The sequence below is a fragment of the Capra hircus genome, chromosome 4 (assembly GCF_001704415.2).
Source record: "Capra hircus breed San Clemente chromosome 4, ASM170441v1, whole genome shotgun sequence".
NCBI lineage: Eukaryota > Metazoa > Chordata > Mammalia > Artiodactyla > Bovidae > Capra > Capra hircus.
In genome coordinates, this window is record NC_030811.1 from 30,610,391 (window position 1) to 30,623,312 (window position 12,922).

At 36.6% G+C, this 12,922-nt stretch overlaps 1 pseudogene; it reads right to left on the minus strand.

Annotated features, from left to right (window-relative positions):
* LOC102169254 overlaps window positions 7,013-12,922 on the minus strand; it is a 179,628-nt pseudogene continuing 173,718 nt past the window's right edge.

Sequence of the window (12,922 nt, forward strand, 5' to 3'; positions counted from 1 at the left end):
ACTTGTATATACCAGTTTGCATGAAAATGCCAGTCTCAGCATTCTTATAATCAGTTATATAAATAAAGAGATCTTTTGTATGTTTTGTATGTTAGTCACCTTGAATGAAGGGAGAAGGAAATGGTAACCCACTCCAATATTCTTGCCTGGAGGATCCCAGAGATGCCGAAGCCTGGTGGGCTACCGTCTATGGGGTCACACAGAGTCGGATATGACTGAAGCAACTTAGCAGCATCAGCAGAGACACTGGTTATTCTTTTCTCTGAATGTATTACTTCCAATGAAAACAATGGCTCAGGCAATGCTGATTTAAAATATTTAGCAATCCAGAAACATATATATCATCATACGTAAATACATAGCTTGTGGGAAGTTGCTATATAACACAAGGAGCTCAATCAGTGCTCTGTGACAACCTAGAGATGTAGGATGGGTTGGGGTGGCAAGCAGCTTCAAAAGGGAGGGGATATATGTATACTTAGGGCGGATTCACACTGTTGCATGATAGAAACCAACACAGCATTATAAAGCAATAATTCTCCAATTAAAAATAAATTTAAAAGATCAAAAGAATTAAATAAAAAGCAGTAGTTTAGGGAAATAGAAAATAAAAGAACAGTGTTAATACACAATTGGGACAATTCTATTTATTCTAATCAGGGTAAATATTATTAGAAGAACAGAGATTATTACGAGAAGTATAAACATAACGCTTAACATTCTTTAGTAATAAAATCATTTAACTAATGAATTTTAGTAACAGGTATTATAAGTTAAACTTCCTCTATTAAAAATGATGTTAATTCAGTGGAATTAGATTCCACATATAAATGAGATCATGCAAGTCTTTTTTCCCTTGGTGTCTGGCTTATTTCACTTAGCATAAAGCCCTCCAGGTTCACCACGTTGTTGCAAAGGGGACGATCTCCCTTTTTTAAAAGGCCGAACGATATTCCTCTGTGTTTGTATCAGAATTTCTTAATGTGTTTGTTCACTGAGGAACACTCAGGTGTTTCCATATCTTAGTTATTATGGATAATGCTGCAATGAACATGGGAGTGCAAATATCTCTTTATGGTACTGATTTCATTTTCTTTGGGTATAGGTATAGAAGTTGGATTACTGAAATATGTAGAAGCTAAGGGTAGGATGGTGGCCACCATGGGAGGATGTTGGTTAAACAGCACAAAGCTGCAGTTATATAAGGTGAAGAGATCTAGTGCACAGCATGATGACTAAAGTTAATAATAATGTTTTGAATACTGGAAATTTGCTTAAAGGGCAAATTCAGGTGCTCTCACCACACACAGACAAATGGTAACTAATGAGATGATGTTAATTATCTTAGCTGGTGTAATCATTTCATATATATGTATATTAAATCATCATGTTGCATACCTTAAATATATACAAATTTATTTTAAAATAAAAATATACTAAAAGATGGCAGGGTTTTTGTATTTAATTCTCTGGCAAAAATTTACTCATTTAAAATCATCTCTACATGACTGGAATCATACAAAGAATAACTTCAGAAAAATAAAACTCCAATGGTTTTAGGAAAACAAATTGTTTTTAAGCACATTTGAAGGATCCATTCAATCATTTAAAGTCCTAATTATTCTACTTACATCCTTTCACCTGCATTATAAGTTAGTTTCCAATCTGTTAATATGGATTTTCTCAAACTGGAAGGAGATATAGATTTAATTAAATAAATTAACTTTTTAATTCTAAAATTCAGACTTGGTAACAACTCAGACTTTCATTCTTCTTTATTACTTCTACATAAGAAAACTTGGCACACATGTTCCTTATATTAAATATATATTATTTGTTGATTTGTTTTACTTATAATTATTCTTCAAGCATTAAATACACAGTATTATGTGTATTTCATGCAATACAATTCACACAATAATTGAAGTGTTAATTTCTTACACATAGCATTAAAATCTATCAGGAAAGATCACAGGATCTTATGAATTATTAGCTATTTTGAGACTACAGTCAGAAACACTGCAAATAAAGTAGTTCATAATAAAATGTTATACTACACTAACAATAGTGATTGACATTAAATGTATTAAATTATATGCCTCATATTTGAGAATATATTTTAGAAAATGTAGAATAAGGAATATTCCTATAATAAATCTTGTCACCTCTACTTAAACATAAGATTTCTCTCAAAATATTATTACTAAGATTAATCTCAAAGTACATTAGTTTTAAAATTTAAAATTAAACATTTTAACTACATTTTTTATTGTAGTCAAAATATTTAACATCAAATATACTCTTCTAATAAGTTTTCAAGTGTACAATACAGACTTTTTAACTGTGGGAACAGTGTTCTCCAGAGAACCTAGTCATCTTGGATAACTGAAACATTATATCCATTGATTAGCAACTGCCCACATCCTGTTTGATCCCATTTGTGAGGTATGAGGTGTCTAAAATGGTCAGACCCACAGAAAAAAAGACTAGGCTGGTGATTTCCAGGAGATAGGGCTAAGACAAAATAAGGGGTTGAATACCCTATGCTTAAAGTACCAAGGGAACATTTCATGCAAAGATGGGCTCAATAAAGGACAGAAATGGTATGGACCAAACAGAAGCAGAAGATATTCAGAAGAGGTGGCAAGAATACACAAAAGAACTGTACAAAAAAGATCTTCATGACCCAGATAATCACGATGGTGTGATTGCTGACCTAGAGCCAGACATCCTGGAAAGTGAAGTCAAGTGGGCCTTAGGAAGCATCACTATGAACAAAGCTAGTGGAGGTGATGGAATTCCAGTTGAGCTTTTCAAATCCTAAAAGATGATGCTATGAGAGTGCTGCACTCAATATGCCAGCAAATTTGGAAAACTCAGCAGTGGCCACAGGACTGGAAAAGGTCAGTTCTCATCTCAATCCCAAAAAAGACAATGCCAAAGAATGTTCAAACTAATGCACAATTGCACTCATCTCACACACTAGTAAAGAAATACTCAAAATTCTCCAGCCAGGCTCCAACAATATGTGAACCTAAACTTCCAGATAGTTAAGCTGGTTTCAGAAAAGGCAGGGGAACCAGAGATTAAATTGCCAACATCCGCTGGATCATGAAAAAAGCAAGACAGTTCCTGAAATACATCTATTTCTGCTTCATTGACTATGCCAAAGCCTTTGACTGTGTGGATCACCACAAACTGTGGAACGTTTTTCAAGAGATGGGAATACCAGACCACCTGACATGGCTGTTGAGAAGTCTGTATGCATGTCAAGAAGAAATAGAACTGGACATTGAACAACAGACTGGTTCCAAATAGGAAAAGGAGTACGTCAAGGCTGTATATTGTCACCCTGCTTATTTAACTTCTATGCAGAGTACATCATGAGAAACACTGGGCTGTATAAAGCAGAAGCTGGAATCAAGATTGCCAGGAGAAATATCAAAAACCTCAGATATGCAGATGATACCACCTTTATGGCAGAAAGTGAAGAACTAAAGAGCCTCTTGATGAAAGTGAAAGAGGAGAGTGAAAAAGTTGGCTTAAAGCTCAACATTCAGAAAACTAAGAACGTGACATCCAGTCCAACACTTCATGTCAAATAGATGGGGAAACAGTGGCTGACTTTTTTTCTGGGGGCTCCAAAATCACTGTAGATGGTGATTGCAGCCATGAAATTAAAAGACTCTTGCTCCTCGGAAGGAAAGTTATGACCAAACTAGGCAGCATACTGAAAAGCAAAGATATTACTTTGCCAACAAAAGTCTGTCTCATCAAGGCTATGTTTTTCCAGTAGTCGTGTACGGATGTGAGAGTTGGACTATAAAGAAAGCTGAGCTCAGAAGAAGATGTTTTTGAACTGTGGTGTTGGAGAAGACTCTTGAGAGTCCCTTGGACTGCAAGGAGATCCAACCAGTCCATCCTAAAGGAGCTCAATCCTGAGTGTTCATTGGAAGGACTATTGTTTAAGCTGAAACTGCAGTACTTTAGCCACCCGATGTGAAGAGCTGCCTCATTTGAAAAGACCCTGATGCTGGGTAAGATTAAAGGCAGGAGAAGGGGCTGACAGAGGATGAGATGGTTGGTGGCATCACCAACTCAATGGAGATGAGTTTGGGTAAACTCCAGGAGTTGGTAATGGACAGGGAGGCCTGGCGTGCTACAGTTCATGGGGTTGAAAGAGTCAGACACGTTGAGTGACTGAACTGAATTGAAAATACAAGTTGAATCCATAGTAGTCAATTAGTGTTTCTAACAAATAATAATAAACTGGTAATTTCTTTTCAGCTATCTTTAGAATCAGAGGAGGAAGGAAACATGCACTACCAGGCATTATAGACATGTATTCAAAAAATCAGTTAAGTTGAGAAAAAAAGAAATCTACATTTTGTGCTACAGCAGATAATTATATTAAAAATAACTTTTTTATAAAACTGACACATCTAAAATCATTCCATGTAGACAATATTGTTACAAAAGATTCTTATTTAGGTAAATTCTATAAATTATATCAGCCATACAGAGTGATGACTTTGGCTTATAAGAAAACTGGATCTAAAAAAGAAAAATTATTTAAATATAACTTCAAGCATCTGAATGAATAGATTTAAAATATAGAAACTTATTTTCTAATATGTATATATGTAATCCGTTTCTTTAGTTCATCATCAGATTTCAAATCAACTTGAGTTAAGTTCTACTAAAGTAGCCTTTAAAGATGATCATTAAAGATAAATCAATTATTTGTATTTTCTCAGATAAAAAATAAAGAAAGATTTTTCACTGAGATGTTCTATTAGGCAGGATAGGCTAAGTTATACTTCAGTTACAAAAAAATTAAAGACTTATGCCTTGCCCATTGCTTATACTTCATGTCCACTAGAAGCTAGCTAGGGCTCTGCTGTTAACCAGCCTTGTGTATGTTCCTATTGCGGTGGTCCTTTTCACCCAGGGCCAAGATGCTAAGACTCCCCATGAATGCCTAAAACTGCAAATAGTAGGTTAGTTCTGAGCCCTATATCTACTGTGATATTTTCTATACATACATACCCACAATAAAGTTTAATTTATAAATTAGACATAGCAAAAGTTATTAATGATTAATAATAAGAACAATTTAAACAACATAATGGAATAAAACATGTGAATGTGGTCTCTCTCCACAAACATCTTACTGCACTCACCCTTCTTATTTGATGATGAGAGATGTCTGCCGCAAGAGATGAGTGAGACTACTACTGACCTTCTGATTATACGTTATGAGGAGGATCCTCCACTTCTACTGATTCTGGATCATTGAGCAGTGATGATGCTTGATGGCTGGGTGTCCAGGGCTAGTGGATGTTGACGTTTGGGGATCTTAGGCAGGGTGGAGCAAGACAGTGCTACTTGCATCAAACTACTCAGAATGGCACAACATTTAAAATTTATAAATTCTATTTTCTGGAATTTTCCATTTAATATGTTCAGACTAAGCTTGGTCGTGGTTTAGTCACTAAGTCATGTCTGACTCTTGCAGTACCATGGACTATAGCTTGCCAGGCTCCTCTGTCCATGGGATTCTCCAAGCAAGAATACTGGAGTGGGCTGCCATTTCCTTCTGCAGGGGATCTTTCCAAACCAGAAATCGAACCTGGGTCTCCTGCATTGCAGGCAGATTCTCTACTGACTGAGCTATGAGGGAAGTTATCTCAGCAACAGTTGTATAACAGTTTCATGACTACAAGGACTAAGGTTGACCTTGGGTAACTGAAACCATGGAAAGTGAAATGTGGATAAGGGAGAACTACTATGATTTTATCTGTGCAGTAAGGCTGAGTTTCAAATAGCCTCAAATTGTTTTCAGTATTTTATTTTACATTGTTTTTAAATAATATATTGGCAATGTTTTCACACTGAAATAATAGCTGATATTCAATAACATTTTCAATATTGTTTCAAATTGTTTAAAAATATTTATAAATTATTTTTATTTTATTTAATTTACTTTGTAATTGAAAAGGAAGTACCTGTTCCAACCCTATAATGCCTAATTTTATGGGCTCTGTCTCTATTCCCTTTCATTATTACTGAAAACTGGTCAGTAATTTTCTCATCTCATTTCTTGCTTGGGCTTCCCTTGTGGGCCAGTGGTAAAGAATACACCTGCAATGTAGTAGACGAAGGAGATATAGGTTCAATCCCTTGATTAAGAAGATCCCCTGGAGAAGGAAATGGCAACCCACTTCAGTATTCTTGCCAGGAAAATCCCATGGATAGAGGAGCCTGGTGCGCTATGACTCATGGGATCATAGAGTCAGATACTACTGAAGTGACTAAGCATATCTCTTTCTTATAATGCATTGCCAAATGTAGCCCACAGCAACCGACACACACGCTTAATGCTCACTGTATATCCCAATCTCTTCCCACAGGGCTGCAGGGTCATTAGCTTTAGACTTGCATTCCAGGTTATCTCAGTAGCAATTGTATAACAATTTCATGACTAGATAGACAGATTTTCATGTTTTCCAACACACAAGAATCATTTATTTGCTATCTGCCAGTCAGGCCTTAAAAAATAAACACTGCTATTTAAGTGCCTTTCCCCTTGTGGCAGCATTTATTTTTATAACAGTCAGTTTACCAGGTTAAGACAGAGAACAAACTACTCCAAAATACTTAATGAGTTAAAGATTAATTTTTCTTCATATTATATGTCCTTTGCAGGTCAACTGGTATCTGTGCTCTGCATCATTCTCACTCTGGGACCCAGGCGGGCAAAGAATCCATCTCCTGGAATCCTGCTGGTCACTGCTACAGAGAGAAGATAAAGTGTAGTGGGTCACGTGCTGGTTCAGTAGAGAAATGCTTCAGTACAGAAATGACAGTCTACGTGACCATTCTCCAGCAAGGTGGCTAGGGGAGAGCCAGGTATAAGTGATGAACAGCACTTATGATTTCTACATACATTATTTGATTCAAAGTTGTGTGATATAGTTGAAAATGAGAAGCAGACTTTCTAAGAGAACCTTTAGGAATAAATAAGTGCATACAAGCAGTATTGCAGGCATTCCAGTGCATGACGACCTGATATACAGAGCATAGCAAACGGAGCTTCCTTGCACTAAAAGACACAGAATTCTAATGATAAATTCATTATTCTATCCACCCTTGAATTCCTTTTACATTACAGCTAGTCCACATACCAAGCATTCTAGAGGAAGCCATTAAAACATCATTTATACTCCTTACAGTATTTATATAGAATGGCACTGTTTATCACATAATATTGTTAATGCCTTAGGAAATAAGAGTACAAACTACAGTTTTACCTCCTTTGATCATATCTGCCTGAAAATATTCTTGACTATCTCATAAGGAGATCATACTCATACACAAATTACTTGCATAACAATTGACTGTATGTGAAAGCAAGGGCAATGAGATTTATTTTCAGCAACATGAAAAATAAACATAAAGGTCCATTCTGGACATGGGTATTTTGTAGTTTCTATTTTAGGGTCAGCATTTTAGCGTCCCAAGTCCTTGTCAGAGTCACTCTATCATGGCCTTTGTTACTGAGAGATAGGAATGAAACAGTTCCATTTTATTTATTTGTATTACTGAGGTATTGTTGTTTACAATATTATTTTAGTTTCAGATGTTCAATGTTTTTATAGATATACTCATTTAAAGTTATAAAATATTAGCAACATTCCCTGTGCTGTGCAATGGATCCTTATAGATTATTTTATATATAGTAGTTTGTAGCCCTTATCTCTACCTTGCCCCTTTTCCTGTCCCTCACCATACTAGTAACCACTAGTTTGTTCTCTATAAGTCTGTTCATGTTTTTCTAATATTATTATTTCTTTATTTTTTAGATTCCACATATAAGTGATAATACACAGTGTTTGTCTTTCACTGTCTGACTTACTTTTCTAACCATAATACCTTCCAGGTCCAGCCATGTAGTTACAAACAGCATAATCTCACTGTTTTTTTTTTTTTTATGGCTGAGTAATATCTCTTGCTTATGTATTTGTATATATTACTTCTTTGTTGATGGACACTTAAGTTGCTTCCCTATATTGGCTACTGTACATAAAGCTTCTATGAATATTTCAATTTAGTGTTTTCATTTTCTTTGGATATACTCAGCAGAAGAATTGATAGATAGTTCTATTTTTAAATTTTTGGAGGGAACTTCCATACTTTGGTCTCTATTTTCTTTATTTCCTCTCTGATCTTTATTATTTTCTTCCTTCTGCTTACTCTCAACTTTGTTCTTTTGCTTATTTTTTACATGGCATATTAGTTTCGTTTATTTGAGATTTTTCTTCTTTCTTGAGATAGGCCTGAATTGCTATAAACTCTCTCTTTGAATTGTTTTTTCCATGTCTTATAGCTTTTAGAAGGGTTCCCTTGTGGCTCAGCTGGTAAAGAATCCACCTGCAATGCGGGACACCTGGGTTTGATCCCTGGGTAGGGAAGATCCCCTGGAGAAGGGAAAGGGTACCCACTCCACTATTCTTGCCTGGAGAATCCCATTGACAGAGAAGCCTGGCAGGCTACAGTCCATGGGGTCACAAAGAGTCAGATATGACTGAGTAATTTTCACTTTCATAGCTTTCAGAAACTGGTGGTTTTATTTTCATTTGTCTCTTCAGAAATGTTTCCAATTTTCTCTTTGATATCTTTATTGACATATTGGTTTTCTTAGTAGCATGTTGTTAGTCTCTTCCTCTTTCTCTCTCTCTTTTTTTTTTTTTTACCTCCTGTAATTGATTTCTAGTTTCATATCATTATGGTCAGGAAAAAAAAAAAAAGCTTGATATAATTTCAATCCTCTTAAATCTGTTGAGACTTGTTTTATGTCCTAGAATGTGATATATCTTGGAGGAAGAGGGACTAAAGAGAGTAACCAATGAAGGCAGGGACATGTGCTGGGACAGTACCAGGTCAGCAGTCAGAGGCTGAGACAGCTCCCAAATTACTGCCCCCTTGAACACCAGTAATAGCTGGCTTCACCCCATTCAGATTAATTGCAGGGTACTAGATAACCCACTTCCCTTAACCTTGATATCTCCTTGGCAATAGCAGCCTTCACTCTGGTGAGGAGCTGCTCCAGAGCAAAAGAAATCAGAGCAAGTGTTCAACATGGGCCAGAGCATGTGGTCAGATGCTTGCAGGAAACTGGCCAAAATCCTAGACTGTTCCAGTCTGCCTTGTTCCCAGGGGTAAGCAAGTGTGTCTGCTTGCTCTTCATGAAAGAAATCTGGATTTGTTCAGCTCTACGGTTAGGCTCACTAGCTTTCACATCACCTAAGGGGACTAGTCTTGCTGAGGTTAAACCTAGGATTGGATACTTCACTGTCATTTTTCACTTTTATGCATTGGAGAAGAACATGGCAACCCACTCCAGTGTTCTTGCCTGGAGAATCCCAGGGACGGGGGAGCCTGGTGGGCTGCCGTCTATGGGGTCACACAGAGTGGGACACGACTGAAGTGACTTAGCAGCAGCAGCAAGATGCCCAACATGTGGTTCAAACCAATAATTCCATAGGGAGGATCTCCAAGCCAAAGTAATCCCCCTCCTTCCTCTCCTAGGGGTACAAGTCCCAAACTAATTGCTTATCTTTCCTTCCTATCTAACTGTGTGGAACTTCCTTTAGTTTTTCTGCCAGTCTCCAGTGAGAATTGTTCTTCATATAAATGTGTTTTTGTGGGAGGTAAGTTTAGTGTCTTCCTATTCCACAATCTTGATTTCCTCTTCCAAAAGTTTCCAATTTAGAGAGTGTCCACGCTGATAACTCTTGGAAGTACCTGAAGAAACTTTACAGCATGGGCCTATCAATAACCTTTTCACATTTTGTTGTGGTTGAACTACTGAACTACATAGTATACATAACATTGGAAATCAGAAAATGTTAAAGATGGAAAAGTAAGCAAAGTATCATAGAAATTTTTTAAAAATCTGTATTAGTATTATCAGATAATATTCTGCATTAAGCTGTCAATTTTAAAGCATCTTACACATCATTTTGTAAGAGTTCTTGCAGGGAAAAGAGGACTTCCTGGGTGGCACTAGTGGTAAAGACTCAGCCTGCCTATATAGGAGATGCAAGAGACACGGGTTTGATCTTCGGGGCAGAAGATCCCCTGGAGGAGGAAATGGCAACCCACTCCAGTATTCTTGCCATGAAAATTCCATAGACAGTGGAGGCTGGTGTCACAGAGAGTCACATGGAGTTCATTTTACAGTCCATGGAGTCACACAAACAGTCAGATTGAGCAACTGAGCAGGTAGGAAAAAGAACTTATCATTTTGTAAACAACAAGCTGTCAGAATCAAAAAGGAAACAGATTTCATGAGCAGTAACAAACCTGAGATAACCACAGAGCACAAGACTTATTAAAAATCCATGATTCTATAAAGCCTGTGAGCAAGAGGGTAATAAATGAATTAATGACAAGAACCTGTAGTGAGCTATTACTCCTGTAATGATGCCTTAGTGACCCTCTAATAAATGCTTAATTTGTTTCTTGGCAGGAGAACCATGTTGGAAGGCCTAAGGTGATATGGTCAAAGCAATATGAACAAAAAATGCCTTTTTAATAGCTACATAATGAAGCTTGCATGACTTTAAAACATTGAAATAAAAGTTACTATTTCATATTGGTGTTTTTTTATTCTGTATTCCAAAACTAAAATAACAATGCTACTTTAATAACCTTGTCATCTACACTTTTTAAAGCATTATTTTATCTTAATTCTTTACAATTAATAAGATATATGAGTAACTTTAGATTAAAATATACTACTTAATATGGCTTAATATGCCTGAACATAATGGTAAATTTTACTAAATTAACAATTCATGAGCATTCATTTTAGATGAAGCACTTAATATTTCTGGATGCCTATGTTAATTATCTTCTATATTTATTATGAAAAGCAGAGACATTACCAACAAAGGTCCGTATGTATAATCAAAGCTATGGTTTTTCCAGTAGTCATGTATGGATATAAGAGTTGAGCCATAAAGAAAGCTGAGTGACAAAGAATTGATGCTTTTGAATTGTGGTCTTGAAAAGGACTCTTGAGAGTCCCTTGAGACTGCAAGGAGATCCAACCAGTCCATCCTAAAGGAGATCAGTCCTGGATGTTCATTGGAAGGACTGATGTTGAAGCTGAAGCTCCAATACTTTGGCCACCTGATGCGAAGAGCTGACTCACTTGAAAAGACCCTGATACTGGGAAAGATTCAGGGCAGGAGGAGAAGGGGATGACAGAGGATGAGATGGTTGGATGGCATCCCCGACTTGATGGACATGGGTTTTTGTGGACTCCGAGGGTTGGTGATGGACAGGGAGGCCTGGCATGGGGTCGCAAAGAGTCAGACTCAACTGAGTGACTGAACTGAACTGATATTGTTTGTCTTTTGATTTTACTTACATTCATTTAATTATTGTTGTTTCTGAAAGATTCAAACATTCAACAAGTTTTAATTAAGCCCATTATTAGGGTTTGATGTGTACATTAGAATGGTCAGTATTTAACTGAATTATTCGCAAAGCCAATCTTAACTCTTTACCCATGGTCCATGGATAAGAGCCCAAGTGTCCTTCAAGAGGCTGCCTTTGTCAGAAAATCTCAGTGAATCAGTTTTCTATGTGTTCCTGATACTTTCTGATCAATCTCACTAAATATTACAGCAAATCCTTTGCAGCTATGTATGTGTGTACTAGTTGTTCAATCATATCTGACTGTGCAACCCCATGGACTGCAGCCCAGCAGGCTCCTCTGTCCATGGAATTCTCCAGGCAAGAATACTGGAGTGAATTGCTCTTCCCTTCTCCAGAGGATCATACCAACCCAGGGATCAAACCTTGATCTCCTACACTATAGGCAGATTCTTTACCATCGGAACCACCAGGGAAAATGAGTGAACTAGACCTTTAGGTACTTTGTAGTTATAGCTAAGTAAAATTTTGACTTTTACCAGGTGCATTTTTATTTTTTTTTTAATTTAATTTTATTTTTTATTAGTTAATAGGGATTTAGGTTTTAATCTTAGCACTAATTGGAAGACTTGGAAATTTATTTTGTCTCTTCTAAAAGTCCCTGTTGATGTGAGAGCCCATACCTGCCTGTCTGCTATTAGTTTCTCTTTACTTCAAGTTCTGTGCATACAGATTCACATACCCTACTGTTGAAAAAAAAAAAAAAATACTTGATCTAAGAAAGAAATGGAAAATTTTATTCAAGTCATCTTCAGTATTATAACCCAAGAGACAGTCTTTTAGAATGCTCTGAGGACTGTTCTGCTCATTAGAGCTCAAAGCACAGTTGTATATATTTTTAAGTTTACACAATCCTGATGTGCATCCACAAAATGAGTAGTGGATCATCGTGAACACTTACAAAATTAAGAAGGAAGGTTATCTCCTAAAGCGATTAATTCAGACGTGCAATGCACACTAGAAGGGAGGGAGGAGGCCCAATAGAGAGAAAATTTTATGTTTAAGTTTTCCTTCTCTTGTCATAAAATATGAATTTTATTTCATCACTGCTCATACTAAATCTGTTTTCTGGGCTTCAGATCAGCCCAGGAGCACTCCTATTCTTAAGAAAGGTGCTCAGGCAAGGAGGTAAAGAAAGTCAGGCTGCTTCACTCAGTACTTGCTACTATTGAAATGATGAAAGAAAAGACAGTAAATTGTAGTCATGATAACTTCAGAATTCCATGCAGGGAAAAGGATGACTGATATGGGAATTCAATAACCTAGACAAGCTTTTCCAGAGCCCCAGAATCTAATACAGAAATCAACAAGATTGTCCACGTAGCTTTAGAGAGTCAAGAGAAAAATTTGCAAAAACTCATAAATTATAGCTGAGTCAGAGGAAGATCATGGATAAAGTAAAAGAGAAGGAATA